Below are 15,630 nucleotides of genomic sequence, written 5' to 3' on the forward strand. Positions count from 1 at the left end.
ATTCATTATCATTTTTTCTTATGATTGTAATTATTCTATATAACATATTTCTTTTATGAGATTATTTGGTATTTGCTTCTTTTCCTCATTTAAATATGAATTCTAGAAGGCAGAATTTTGATTGTGCTTGTTGTCTTTGGTATCTATGTCACTCAGATCAGTTGACGAATCCATGGATTGGAGAGGAAGGCTCTGAAAATGTTTTAGTCAGGTCCATGTATAAGTGGGGATTCTGGTCCCAGAATAAAGAAGGGACTTTTGAAATTTCATGCCATAAGCCATGACATAGGTGAGCCTAGAACTCAGGCCTTCTGATACTCTATACACAGTTGTTCTTAATGAAAAGGCCAAGATGGTATGAAAAGAGCTATCTAATGACTTACTGTTTAGAGGAGGAGCCGTTCAAATTCTTTAGTTCAGCTACTTCCCTGAGCCTTAGAGAAAGGGGGGGGGGGCTCTCCCACTATGTTTCAGGCTCCATGAGTGCAAGAATGGTGTCTGTTAAACTCAGCTTCCATTTGCAGTGTTAATTTCTTTTCCTTAACTGATTTTAGGAGTTCTTTGTTAAAGAGATGTTCTCATTGTATGGAATACACACAAACATTTCCATCACCTTGTCATTTCCCTTTTGCCTTTACCTCTAATTTTATACTTCTGTAAAAAATATAATATCAAGGGTGATGATTTTTAGTCTGTTTTTAAGATTATTTTCTTTTTAATTATGTGTATATATGCATATCTGTGTGTGGGTATGTGCATGTGAGTGGAATTTTCTGAGGCTAGAGGTATAGGGTCCTCTGGAGCTTGAATGACAGGAGCTTGTGAGCCACCTGACATGGGTGCAGAGAATCAGCCTTGGATCCTCTGGAAGAGCAGCAAGAGCAGCAAGAGTTCTTAAGACTGAACCATCTCTGCAACCCCAGTGACTTTTAACTTATTAACAACAGTATGCCTTGTGCCTCCTACTGCTTTCCCTATGTTAGATGCTCAGTTAATATTTATTGGTGAAAAAGATTTTATTCAATTTCTTTGAAATCCCATTATGTTAGTTTGCTTTCTTTTGTTGTGATAAACAACATAACCAAAAGCAACTTGGTGAGGAAAGAGTTTATTTTATCTTACACTTCCACATCACAGTTCATTACTGAGGTAAGTCAGGGTAGGAACTCAAGGTAGGAACCCGGAGACAGGAACTGAAGCAGAGACTGTGGTGGAAAGATGCTTACTGGCTTGCTACCCATGGCTTTCTGAGCCTGTTTTCTTACATGATTCAGGAACACCTACCTAGGGATGGCATTGTCACAGAGAGCTGTCCTCTTCCATATCAATAATTAATCAAGAAAATGCCTCACAGGCTTATTGTTATTATTACAGGAGAATTGCTGTGACAAACCTGACGAGTATTTTGGAAAGGATTATGGAAGGCTTTCAGAGTTTAGATTACAAAAGCTGTTGAGTGATCAGAGTCCAGTGGGCTGCTCTGGGTGAGCTTAGAAGATAAGCATGCTGTGAGCAGTGCAGATGATGGAGACTTTGCTTGTGAAGTTCCAGAGGCAATGTCTGAGAGTCCCTTAAAGACTGTGTTGGGGCTATTGAATTATGAACTAATAAAGTAAAACCTCTGCTTTACTGAGACAATTGACATTGGTCAACTGAGGCTGAAGAATCAAGGAGAGACCAGCATAATTGAGGTAAAGCCTTCTGGGAAGTGTTACCTCAGAGTTAGCACACAGAAACTGTATTCCAGAGGTGGCCAAGGCTGTACATCATTCTGGCAGTTGAACTTGGTAGTGTAAGATTCACCCAGGTTGTACTGTTTTTCTAAGCATGATGAGGTCATGAGGAACAGCTGAAGTTTGGCACTGTGTGTCAGGGTTGGAATCCATGAAGAGAGCCCAAGAGAAACCATTGGTGAAAATGTAGCCTTGGTTGCAGCAAAAGGCCCAGGATGGAAAATGTCATGGAGAGAAGCTGAGGCTTAGCATCATGTGGCAGGATTAGAGTCCATTAAGAAAGCTTAGGAGAGGCTACTGGTGAAGGTATAGCCCCGATGAATTGGAGACCCTAGCATTGTGGAACTAAGAGTACCATAAGATGACCTTCAAAGACAGCAACAGCTGTAGAGTAGAGTTGATCTGAGCCTAGGAGACAAGCTGAGCATACTGTGATGGCTGTCTGTCCAAGCCCCTTGGAGGAGCCCAGAAGATCATAAGTGAATCCCAGACCTTGATCACTGAGTTATTTACACTGGTGGAGTTTGGTTTTCCTTTGTTCAGATTGTGATTGTGTCCTGGTTCTCTTTGGAATAATAAAGTTTTGAAATTATTTTGATTTTACAAGAACCCATAGTTGAGAGATTTTTGAGTTTTCAAGACTTTGGATATTTTAGAAAGGCTTGGAATTAGAAAAAGACTTTGGATGATTAAAGATATAGAACTATTTTCTTTTGGCAGGAAACTAGTTTAATTAATTATGACATATACAGATAAGGAATACAAGACAGCCATTTAAACCATGAGGTAGATTGACATGGATATACTGAAATGAATGGTATTCAACAAAATACATTGATAACCTAGGTGTGAGATGCACATCCATGATCCCAACACTTAAGAGGTAGATGCAAGAGGGTTAGGAACTCAAAGTTATCCTCATCTATACAACAAGTTTGAGGCTAGTCTGGGCCATGGGAGACTATCTAAAAAACAAACCACACCAAAACAAAGAAGAAAAAGCATTAATTGAATTTTTAAAAAAACATCTTGGGCTTGAGATTAAACTTTTAAAGTGTTTGAATTTGTAAAGACTATGGGACTTCAAAATATTAGAATGTTTTAAACTGTGTTATTAATACTAAATATGAAATTTTGGGGATGAGCAAGAATGTAAAGGTTATGGTTCAACAGTAACGTGTTTGTGTGTTATATCAATTGTAGCTAGTTTTTATGGAAATGTAACACAAGCTGAATTTATTTTGTAAGAGGGAACCTCAATAGAGAAAATGCCTTTTTCAGACTGGTCTGTGGGCAAACCTGTGGTACATTTTCTTGACCGTTGGTTGATGTGGGAGGAACCAGATCACTATGGGCAGTGGTACCCCTGGTCTGGTGATCCTGAGTGTAGAAGAAAATAGCCTGAGCAAGCCAGAAGTTAGCCAGCAAGTAGCAGTTCTCCATGACCTCTGCGTCAGCTCTTACCCTGTTTGAGTTCCTGCCCTGACTTCCCTCAGCCATGGAGTGTGACCTCAGGATGTGCAAGCTGAAATAAGCCCACTTTGCAAGTTGTTAATGGTCATGGTGTTTTGTTACAGCAATAGAAACTCTAAGACAGAGGTGTTTTACTCTGTTGAGGTTTTCTCTTTGCGGATGACCCTCGCTTGTATCTAATTGCAAAAAGTAACTGATACACTACTTATTTGGAATGGATTGCTTCCTAAATCAGTGTCAAACTGAGTTCTAGCAAATGGTTAGTTCCAGTCAAAACCCAAGGATGTGTTCTATATTTTCCTTCTGTTTCCTTAAAGGCACTGCTTTTCCCTTCTTTCACCAAGAGGGAACACAAGAGAGATAAGATAGTTTGTATCAACTCAGTGATATGAGGAGCACTAACCCTCATCTGAATTAGTAAATACACATACATCTATGTGAGCTTTTATTGTAAATTCATAATTTTATGGATTTTGAGGATAAAGTAGTGTTATGATTTATGAAAAATCTGTAGAGTAATTGAATCATATTAATTCCCGTGTTTATTACCCCAAATACTTACATTTGACTATGTGATTTGACATTTGATCTTTGTAATTTTGAAATATGCAATATACTACATTTAAGTACATTTACACTCATTCCTTTGAGACTTTGCATATTTTGAATATTTTCTTCTGAACCCACATCCCCAGATTCTGTAAGTATCATTCTACTCTATGCTTCTGAATTCTACAGCTCTAGATTCTACTGGTAAGTAAGAATATAAAGTAGTTATCTTTTTGTGCCTGGCACATTTCACTTGGCATAATTTTTTACATTATGTGTTGGAAATAATGGATTTTTTTTATTTTTAAGGCTGAGTAGTAGCAGTATACATTTTAAAGTAATGCAATTTTCAAAGAGAAGAGAGACCCAAGAATTCTCACTCCTACAGGTGAGAATAGGTAAGGAGCTATTGACTGTTGATGGATGCTGGGAGAGGGAGAGTCAGGTTTTTTTTTTAAGATCTTAGCCCCAGTTAGGTCTACTATGCTGTGGTGGATGCCCCTAGATCTATGAGACTGTGGGCAGCAGAAAATGGAATCTTTGGAGGGGTGACAGAGAGGGAGAGAAAAAGAGAAAGAGAGAGAGGAAGAGAGAGAGAGAGAGAGAGAGAGAGAGAGAGAGAGAGAGAGAGAGAGAGAGAGAGAGTGGGTGGGGTAGAGCTGGGGGGATCTGGGGGAGGAGTGGATAGTAAATATGGTCAAAGTCCATTGTATGCATGCATGAAATTCCCAAAGAATTCACTGAAAACACTATATTAAGAAATAAATGCAATTTCCCCCTTCAAATATTTGTAATAGGTCATTGCATGTTGGTTTCTCCTTCCTTCCCTGATAAAGACCCTTTGGTGGGCCGCTGTAAGACACAGATAAGACTATTTGGCTAGGACTCTGACCAAGAGCACAGTATGGGGCGAGAAGAGTGTAGTTAATTTGGCTTTCTGTTTTTAAACTGCTCTCTGGACCCCTTTTCTTTACCGTGCTGAGCATTGAACTCAGGGTTTTGCACATACTAGGCAAGTGCTCTAACGTTGAATTGTAACTACAGATCTTGAAATCCCATTTGATTTGCTTCATTTGTTTTGTCCTTTTAAGAATTAGGAAAATTAAGCTCTAGCAAAGCTCCTAGACCAACAATCAGAAATTGAAAATTAGTGAGGTTCTCAGTATATGACTGCTCTTGTAAGATAAAAGGATAACTAAAACTTAACGTTTCTCAGCTAGAGTTAATATTTTATATATTATCTATCTATCTATTTTATTTACATTGTTGTAAGATTCAATTCATTCATGGATTTCCACAAGCCACTGAAATCCTGCCTCTTCCATTTTCTAGTTGTGACATTACCTACATCATCTATTAAATAAGAATAGGGAGGTGGAGGTGGATCTGAAAGGAGTTACAGGAAGGGAGTGAATATGATCAAAATACATTGTATGTAATTCTCAACCAAATAATGTATTTTAAAAGGATGATTACCATATCCTTTTCATTAGGCTATGGTAGGGATAGCATTAGACTAATATCTACACACACAGTTGAAACAGTGCCTCACAGTGAGCTCACAGAAATTGTTTGTTATTGTGATTATAGTTCAAAACAATTTTTTTGGCAGATCCAATGACTTACCTCATTATTCTAACACGTTTAGAGGTATCAATAGCTCTATGTCCTTTTTCATCACTGCACCTTTTCCCTTTTGGTGCTTTGGCTGGAACCAAGAGTATTGGGTGTGTTAGATAAGCACTGAACTATGACCTTCAACCCTAACATGTATATTAAAAACAGTGTGTGATGGGGGTGTATGCCCTTACATTGCACAGCCTTAATCCCAGCACTTGGGAGTCAGAAGCAGGCAGATATCTGAGTTCAAGGCCAGCCTGGTCTATAGAGCGAGTTCCAGGGAAGCCAGGGGTACACAGTGAAACCCTGTCCAGAAAGAGAAGTGTGGTTATTAACATGTTGTGGCCACATTATATTTCTAGTAAATTATTGCCTATTTTTTACTGGTATATATTTATTTTTCCCTTGGTACCAAATGCAGAGCTTTGCATGCAGTAAATGTTTGACACAACTTTACTGAATAAATTTCAGCTGTTGATGAGTTAAATGCTGAAATTTATTTTATTGATAACACTGACTGTGTCTGGACCCTCAGTGAAACCTCTGTCCCCAGATTCAGGTGTAAAAGAAGTTCTTGAGTTCCGATCTCAGTGTGCCTTACACATTGCATCAGCCTGTAGGTTTCCTCTCACAGGAAGCCCAGTGCAATCCTGTGCAGAGCAATCATCAAGGTTGGGGTGGAATGTGTGGACATCAGCCATCTCTTGCACAGGAAGTGGCCATAGGTTTGCAATTGTCTTTGTGCTCTTTCTCTTTAAGGTTTCCCGAAAGAGGTGGAGGTGAATGACCAAGGAAATGAACTCAAAGTAAAAAGGTGCTTCCCTGGTTCCCACTTAAAGGTAAATAAGCTAAGGATCTTGGAGAGTAAAGGCCAGGAGGTCTTCTTATCCATTTTGTCATTCATTTACTCACCTGATAGTCCTGGGGAAAACATTTAACCCCTTGCCTCGAGAAGACAGTGAAGGCTTAGAAATAGTCCTGACTTTGGGTTTCTAATAAAAATGGGTACATGAGGACAGTAGGCTAACTACTGATTTTGCTTGAGGTTTTTAAAGAAGACTTTCTAGTAACAGACAGCATCATTTTTATCTCTCCATCTTTTAAGACATACCTAAAGCCTTACTCTTCTGAGAATCTTTCTAACCTGTCAACTCTTCATCCCTCATCCTGGTAAAACTGTATATATTAATCTATACTTCTGATGATACTTTATAGCTTTATCAAATATTTGCCGCATTCTATAGAGTAGCACAGTTTCTTTCATACATTTCTGTTTTCTCCTTTCCTGTAGCCTGAGCATCCTTGAATCAGATATGATGATTGAGGTTCAGCTAGTACACGATTATTTAAGGTCATATAGTTAATGAATCACAGAGCTGAGTCGAAGGACTCTGTCTCAGTGTTCTTTCTCATCTAGTACTGAGTACATGAACATATATACAGAATGGGTCCCCATCGCTGCCTGCAATTTCTCCTTCTTACTCTTTTCTTTTTTTCCGCATCTTCCTTTCTTCCCAAACACTGCTGTGGAAGACAGCGCCTCAAATAGGAAGTCTGTTTGACTTTCTGTTGCTCTGAAAAACAGCGTGGACAACAGGCATAGCAAAAGAGGCCCCCTTTACTGGATGTGGTGACACATAACACGGAATCCTAGCACTTGTATGGCTGAGGCAGGGGGATTGCTTCAGTTTGAGTTTGGGGCTGGTCTGAGAAAGGTCCTGAAAATTTGGGACTTAAAGGGAGACTTTGTCTCAAAAATAAAAATAAAATGAACAGCCCCTTTGTGCTGTTGTTACCAACTTGTTGTGAGCTTGTGGGATAAAGAGGAACTCTCAGGCCTTCAGTACCCTTTGTCCTACTTTATATTCTCTTTACAGATGGTCTTTAAAAAAAACCTAGCTGATCCCTAATAGTCTCTTTCATGGACCTTCTGTGTTGATGAAAATGGACACCATTAATTATTCCTTTAGTAAAGTCATTGTCTCCAGAAGTATCTTGTTTAGAAGCTAGTGGAGATGGCTGGGAATGTAGCTTCAAACCGTTTGAGCACCTGTCTAGCATATGAGAAGCCATGATCTTAATCCCCCAAATCACACACATAAAAGAAAACAAAATAACCAGTAAAATACCTTAACTGAGGGCACACAAAAGGAATGACTTGCTGAACGTAAGTTTTCCAGAGTTAGTTGAGAGAACATAGTCCCTTCCTAGAAAAAGGCTTACTGCCTTGCTTCCCAGAAACTTAAAAGAAACACGAGTCAAATATGTCTAGAAGCCAAATCTGGAGACACTGTTCTCAGGGTCTAAGCTAATAAATTATTCTGGTGGAAGGAAGTTATTTGCAAGCTAGTGTTAATGTGAGTGGATCCCTACTGTAGGCTATCCTCAGAGCCTTAGGCCCTGTAATCACATGAAAACACACAATAAATAAAGAGGATCAGGGATCGAGTCATTCATAAAGGAACATGGAATGTTTGAGTCAGAGAGGCTGAAAACAACAATGATTCCCAACTATGCCGTTTAGAGAAGGAACAGAGTTGAAACTAGGTCCTCACACTCCTAATTCTCAGGATATTTGCTTGAGTTTGAATGTTAAAAAAAACAACTTTATATGGCATGAATAGATTATTTACAGGAGCTTGAATCTTGCCCAGAGCCTTATTTCCACTAGTTGAGGCTGAGGCGCTGTAACCATTGAAGCTTGTTTTAGGTAGATCTTGAAAACATGACAGGCTCTGTCCCCATCCTTTGTCCTCTGTGTCATTAGAATGTAAGGTGGAAGGTCCGAAATGAGTATCCGTCATCTTTCTGGTTGTGAATAATGACTTCCCAGGGCTTGAGCATACAACTCACTGTCTTCCCAAACTCTTTCGTTCCCCCTTTTTATCCTGAAGGTCACGTTGAACTTAAAGATGTAACATTATCTTTTATTTTATTTTAGCTACTTTTTCCTTCTTTGTGGTTAATACAATACATTTTAAAACATCCTAACATCTGGGGCAAATTCTGCCTTCGCCATTATTTCCTAGTGTTGTTTACTTAGACACACTGTTTTTTTTAGTGTGTGGCAGCATATTCACTGCAATAGCTTGGTCAGAATATGGCTTGTCTCACTTGCTGTATCTCTGGTGAGAATGCAGACTCTCTGAGACTCACAGGGAGGGAGCAATATACTAGCCACACTCCTGAACACCTCAAGCCATGCCTGAAGTTCAGATCAAGCTGAACACTGGGAAGGTATTCCAGGTAGTGGTGAGGTTCAGCCCTGATTTGAGCTCACTTACTTTCACAGCAGAGAAATACTGAATTGCATGATTTGCAAGACGGCCCAGTGGGTGCTGCCTTCTCAGGAGAACAGCCCTTTGTGTTGTACTCACAGACCCCCAGGCCCCATGCAGCTGAGGCCTGGTAAAGCAGCCACCTCTACTTCCACAAAAGTGATGCTCTGAAGATGGAGCAAGTAGGTGCTGCTGTTCCTGGAGGCAAGGAGCCAGAAGTTTCTACATTCTCTATTTCTTAATCTTTTTTAAACTGTTCTATAATTTGGGATCTAGACTCATGGGAAGAACAGTCATGTCCAAAAGAGAACTAGCTTGTCTTTAAAAGGGGGTGGGGGTGACTCTGTCACTTATTTTGTGCTAGTCCTTGTAAATTGTGTAGCTGGTTCTGTCTGTTTACTTCAGGAAAGAAGTAAAGTGGTATTCCAGGGCTAGAAGGTCTTCTCACAGAATAAGATTGACATTATTTCAATGGAAGTGGTGTGGTGTCATATTTCAGATTTGACACAAATTTGGTTCAAATTTTAAATTTTGACAATAGATTTCCATTACATAATATCATAGCTCTGATATTTGAGGATTCCCTCAGTTGCTCTGAGGAAACCTCCTAGCCTCATGGGCAGAGCACAAAGGCAGCTTGTTAACTTCCTGCTTTCCCACTCGGTAGCATGGGAAGTCAGCGAGTGTCTTTGGAGGTTGGTTGAGAATGGGTGGAGACAGAGCAGTAGGGCGATTGCTGCTTTAGCAACCCCTTTCACAACAGCTCTCTTTTGTCATTTTGCACCCAGATTTCCGTTGGTTAGCCTCAACTTTATCTTCCTCATTTCTGTTTCCTCTTCATGACACAGAGTCCTTCCGAACATGTGACCTTCCTGCTCACAACATAAAGCGCAGCTTTCCCTGATCTCTATAGTTCGGTTCATCACCTGTATCCCACGCCAATGACCACTTCAGGCACCACTTCAATGACAGGTATAGTATCCATTTTTTCACTTTGATTTCCATGCTGAGACAGTGCCTATAACAACTAACAGTAATTTGGATATGCCTAACTGATTCTCAGATCATAGTTAGGGATGCAGGTCAAAGATGAGACAGGCGAAGTTTTCTATTGGCTGTCTATCCTAGAGCTTATGATTACTGAGAGGAGGAACATGATAATTCCTAACAAATGATGGTGTTTAGAAGACAGTGGTGCAGAAGTTAAATGTTCTTCAGAGTCAGAAGTTAGGAGTTCTGAAGATCATGTTTTGTTTTGTCCTTTGTCTATCACTTTTCTTTCAGTGAGTCGTTTCTGCATTCTAGCACTCAGTGTTGGAGTCTCTTTTTCAAAGAAGAGGAAGACAAAGATGGAGTGCTGTCTATGTCTTAGTCTCCATATCTCTTATTTTGAAGGTTATCAGCCCTCAGCTGGGAGCAGCAATGAGACTGAAGCTCGAATGTGTACCTCTAAGCAGTGCTGAACACATCCTGGAAAGTTGGTGTTGATATGAACGGTATGACTGAGGGATGAAAGTTCCTTTTCTAGTCTTCTACTTCATTACTCAAATTTGAGAATTTAAAAGTCACATAGAAGGAAGTTTGGAGTAGAAAGAGAACAAATGTGTAAGTGAGGAACAGAGGTCTAGAGAGAAAGAAGGTATTGCCCAAGGCCACACAGAACCTACCACAGCTCAGTCTAACCACAGGCCAGTGCTCTTTTGTCCTGCTGTAGGAGACTGAGATACCAAAAAGTAAGAGGTGCCCTGCAACTGAGGCAGGTGGATCTCCTTATATTGGAAGAAATCTGGATATTCGGGCATGTCCTGAGTACTTCTTTTTAACTAATCTATTTCCTGATAGGTGACTTATTCTGCACACTTAGATCTTTTGGTAAGACCTCATACCTCTTTTACCAAGCTTATGCCCTCCAATTTCTTTCATGAAGACTGATCTATTCTTGGTCTCATTGAGAGCAGCCTTCTGGAGCTATCCAGTGGAGGATTTTGCACTCTCATGGGGAAAATGATGCTATTTCGGATAATGACAAACAGAAGAGTTCAAGAATTCTTCAATTAGCACCCCATGTAGTCATCTCTCTCTTCATTCTACGGGTCTGACTAACCTTTTTCAAATGAACTTGCTTTTCTTCTATGTACTCCTTTGAACAGGTGTGAACTAGAACATCAAGAGTGAAAATGAAACTGGCCTACATCCAGCTTAATGACTGACTCCTTCCATCAATACTGGGAAACAGTATTTATAATAATCTTTTAATTCAGTGTACTGACTCTTTAACCCCTCTCATACCTCTTTTTCAGGCTTCCTGGGGTGAATGGGGTCAGATAGGGCATTCAGGAGGCTATGGATACCTCTGGAGTGTCCAACTCTTCTTATAGCAGGTGACAGGCAGTGGAGATGATGACAGGAAATAACACCACCACCACCAGTCCATTACTCTTTTCTCTGCCCTTGTAAACTCAAACTCTCCTTGGATTTTACTAGCTCCAGAGTCCGAAGCAAGGTCTCTTTAAGCACCTTTAGAAGAAGCTATAGAAATCTCATCAGACAATTTTCAACTACCTTGACATGTAAGACTTCTGTCTCCGTCTCTAGAGAAGACAAGTTGAAGCCTAAGAAAGACTTATCCCAGCTATGACTGGCTAGGATCAGTATCTAATTTTGTCTGATTCTTTCCTCTGTACCACATGTGGCATGACAGCTGCTTTGCCAGAAAGCCACACTTCTGGGAGATGTAGGCTGGATTGGGAGACAGTGAGAAAAGTTAAGGCGTAGAAAAGACAGTTTGATCTTTAGCTTTTAAGTCATCAAATTGGAGTGATTGTTAACCTCTTCCATTAAGCTAAGACTAGAAAAAACAGCATATTCTTACTGAAATACCATACAGGGAAGCTCTCCTTTCCTAGTAATCTTGGGATATGTTTGCCACTTTTTGTGCCAGTGCTTAATACAGACCATCCATTTTTTTTTCAAACCTACATTTAGATCTGGACAGGACAAAATTCGACACTGGCAAGCTGGCATTGTGAGTAACAGGATGCATGTGATGCAAAAGACAATCTCAAACAAGTTCCAGGAGAGGCTCTCCTGGCAGCTTCCCTACTGCCCCAGTGGCTGTGAGTTCAAAGAGCCTAACGCTGCCCTGCAAAATCCACCGCCCTCCTTTGCTCTTTGTTGCTCTTTTGCAGGGGGTATAAGAAAAAGACAGGAAAACGTGACAGTGAGGAAACCTGAGGGACACAACTTATTGTATGACCTATAGCAAGTCTTTCCCCAAACTTCATTTTCTCATTGATAATCTTGAGTTGGTAAAACCAGATGACTTATAAGGGAATTTTAATAGGATTTGTTCTTTGCTATTTATGAGAAAGCTGGCTAAGGCCACAAGAAATTACTGTTTCAATTCTGTTAAACAAATTGTCAATCATTTAGTTCATGTTAATATTTATTTCATTTATTTATTTTAATTTTAAAAACCCATTTTAGTCACTTTCTTTCTGTGCAGGGGATCGAATACAGAGTTTTGTACATGTTAGTCAAATGCTCTGCCAATGAGTTTTATCCCTAGGCCTTTTGTTTGTTTGTTTGAGATAGGGTCATATTACATAGTCCAGGTTGGCCTCAAACCTGAAGTTTTCCTACCTCTGTCTATGAATGCTGATATTCAGGCATGTACTATCATAACTGGCTATAACCACAGTTCATGAGCATTTGCTACATAACAAGTACTAAGTTAATGGCTTTCAATGCTTTATCACATATTGTCACAATGACTTTATGCACATTCTTGTGGCTATAAAAAAAGCTAGGTGTCAGGGACATAAAATCATTTCTCTAAGCTGTCCGGCTGGTTAATGGCAGAGCTAGAATTCAAGCCCATTTTTATTTTTATTTTTTTGGTTTTTCGAGACAGGGTTTCTCTGTGTAGCTTTGCGCCTTTCCTGGAACTCACTTGGTAGTCCAGGCTGGCCTCGAACTCACAGTCAAGCCCATTTTTAAAAGTCAAAGTCTAGGTGCATAACTGGGATGCTGAAAACACAGCATGAAGGGAAGTCGATAGAAGGAAGGAATAAGGATATTGTCTTTGAGGCCTTTCAAATCAGGGAGGAAGGATGGTGACCAAACCATCCTGTTTTAGCTGAATAGATGAGTTGACTGTGGCTTGGGCCACTGGAGTCTCCAGACAAACACTCAGGATCCCAGTTTTGGGATGGAGCCTTCAGCCTATTTTGTTCACTTCCCTCTTTTGGTGTTTCAGCTGGACATGTCAGCCTCTGCCATTTGCCTGGGGCTCAGGGGATAACTTAATGACCACATTCCTTCTCCTTCCAGGTGCACATCTTCCAGGATGCCCAGTGGAAGTTCCTGATCTGGCCTTCTGCAGTGTCACGCTCCGTGTATTTGACAAGCTGAGTTGGACACTCTGTGTGGTAGAGTGTCAGTTTGTCAAATACCCCAAGTGTGGCTCATGCCTGTCAGCTCCAGGCCCAGGACAGAAGAATAGCCAGCCTGCTGACTATATATGAATGTTTATGAAACACCAAGCTCTCTCACGTTACTCTATGGTTTTTGAGGGAACTATAACATTTTGTCAGGGGACATAGGGGTAAGAATGATGCAGCTCTGGGGCCCAAAAATCTGGGATATATCTATCTACTTACCTTGTGGGAATGCCATGGAATGCACAATGGTATTGAAAATACATAAGTGATACCAGGAAGAAGTGCTATTTGATTTATTATTAATGTCTTCTTTTACATTGCTCTTCTTGCAGCCTGAACACCAGAATTTTCATACAAGTATCATGACTTTTATAAGAAAGTAGGACATAGAAATCCACGTTCTTGCCCTTGGAGCACATCTTGACCTTACCTACGTTTTATCTTTTTCTCTTTGCTTTTCTCCTTCTTAAACCACTCCTCCTGCTTCTCTTTGCACACCCAATTCTTCCATGTACTTTCAGACCATGCCAAATTCCAATCGCTCTGGGCAGTTTTGAAAGTCCACCTAGACTTTTCCTTTACTCCTTGACTAGATACATTTCCTGCCACCCAACATATTCTCCTAAATTGTCAGTGAATTGTTCCAGGGTATATTCTTGAATTCCCCATTACGTTGTAAGAGTCTAGAGTGTATTATATTTACTTGATTGCTGTCTTTCCTACCATTGTCCAACATTTTAATTTATTTAATAAAAGCTAACCAATTAATTGATGTCCTACTTGTCCATTGCCTTTGGGTATGTGGGTCAAATATCACCCAGGGTTTTGTGAAAAAAAATCAAGCTGTGGGTATTCAAATGCTATAGTGTATACAAGTAGTAACCAAATGGGATTTTTTTCTGAGAAATAGGACTTAGGGCTGGAGAAGTAGGAAAGGGGAAAATAGGCTCAGAGGGCAAATAAATTTTGGACTTATTTGTTTACATGGAACTTTTTAACAGAATTTTCTGAGCCTTTACTAATCTAATGCTGCACTGAGTGAACTTCTGATACAGAACTATAGAAAAGGGTTTCTAACATCTATCTCCAGAGTCTAACATTTCATTATTTTATATACATATACATATATATATATATATTTACATTTCATGATATATTGGCAAGCTTCTCTAGAGAAATCCCATACTTTCCCTCTGTTCTGGAGATACCTACCTTCACTCTAACTTTCCACTCACCATCCAGCCACCTAAATGACAAGACCTGTCTTGTCACCCCATTTTTGCTTAGAAGAGCCTAAAGGCTGCCATTCTATATAGGAATGACTCACTGGTTTATCCCACATGGAAAAACATGTTACTTTAGGGGCAAAGAGCATCTTCAGAAGACATCTGAAACAATGTATGCACACTGGTAAAAAATCTATAGGTCTCAATTTCAGTCTCTGTCCTGCCCTTGGCTTGATGTATGTCACTCTGGACAAGTCATCGTTTCTCACTGGCTCTCATTTCCCAATTTGTGATATGTGAATGCTCAGATCAGTAATCTTTAAGCTTTTTCAGATGAAAGACTAGGAGACATCCCTGGTGGTTCCTGTGTAGGGGCTTCCCTGAATTTGTGATTAATTTTACTAGGGCAATTTCAATAAAAATTCTCTCTTCAAGCCCAGTGGTTTTTTTTTCCATCAGAATAAGATAAATGAGTGTTTTCAAAGGCTTGGGGGTCTGGACTCAGAGCTGTTTCATGAAGGAAGCTGAGGTTTCTACTGGGTGGGGCCCCTGTTGTGGAGGCTTGTAAGTGAAATGGAGAAGAAGAAGTTGTCCTTCTCACCAATTATGTGTAGCTAGCATTCAGCAAAGAGGAAAATGCTGAGGTTTTAATCATTGACTTGGTGGCATCAGTGGGGGTGAAATGGGGAGGGCTCTTACTTGTTCTTTTTGTGTACTATTTTGACTTTTGTAATCATCTTAAAGTGGGAGCAGCTCTTGTTGAAACCTGACCTGATCCCGTGCTTATGCAGAAAACATAGGCAACGTAGTAATTCTCATGAATAGTAAGGAAGTTGACTTGGCATGAAATACATGGTGGGAAGGAAACAGTGCAAACTTGGCCCCAAACAATTTCTTTACAAGAGAGTTTGATTCAAAGGTACATAAATATATAGTACTTCCCTTCCCTCCTCTTTGCCTCCCCTTCCCTTCACCTTCCTCTTCCCTCTCTTCCCCCTCCCCTCCTCTCCCTTCCCTTCTCTTTCCTAAAAAAAAAAAAAAAAGAATCTGTTACTCTTAACCCTTTCCACATTGTAAGAAGAGTTCAGGAGTTAGAGAAGATGACCAATGAATATTGTAACTAACTCAAAGATTTTACTGGTACTACACACATACTTTGAAAAGAAGGGAACTACTTCATATCTACATTCATAGTTCTGCAAGAAAGAAGTAGGGCTTCTGGCCAAACTTCCTGTTGCCCTGAAAAGAGTCACCAAGCAGAGCTGAAAGAAAGATGGAGTTGGGGATGGATGTTATGTAGAATACTATT

At 40.0% G+C, this 15,630-nt stretch overlaps 1 long non-coding RNA gene across 1 annotated transcript; it reads left to right on the forward strand.

Annotated features, from left to right (window-relative positions):
* The first annotated feature begins 9,565 nt into the window (after positions 1-9,565).
* LOC128114910 (uncharacterized) lies at positions 9,566-13,867 on the forward strand. Its single transcript, XR_008219937.1, has 3 exons — positions 9,566-9,625; positions 10,049-10,149; positions 12,986-13,867. It is a non-coding gene; the product is annotated as an uncharacterized LOC128114910 (long non-coding RNA).
* Positions 13,868-15,630: the final 1,763 nt, after the last annotated feature.

Source organism: Peromyscus californicus, unplaced genomic scaffold (genome assembly GCF_007827085.1).
Source record: "Peromyscus californicus insignis strain IS unplaced genomic scaffold, ASM782708v3 Scaffold_10__1_contigs__length_136768540, whole genome shotgun sequence".
NCBI lineage: Eukaryota > Metazoa > Chordata > Mammalia > Rodentia > Cricetidae > Peromyscus > Peromyscus californicus.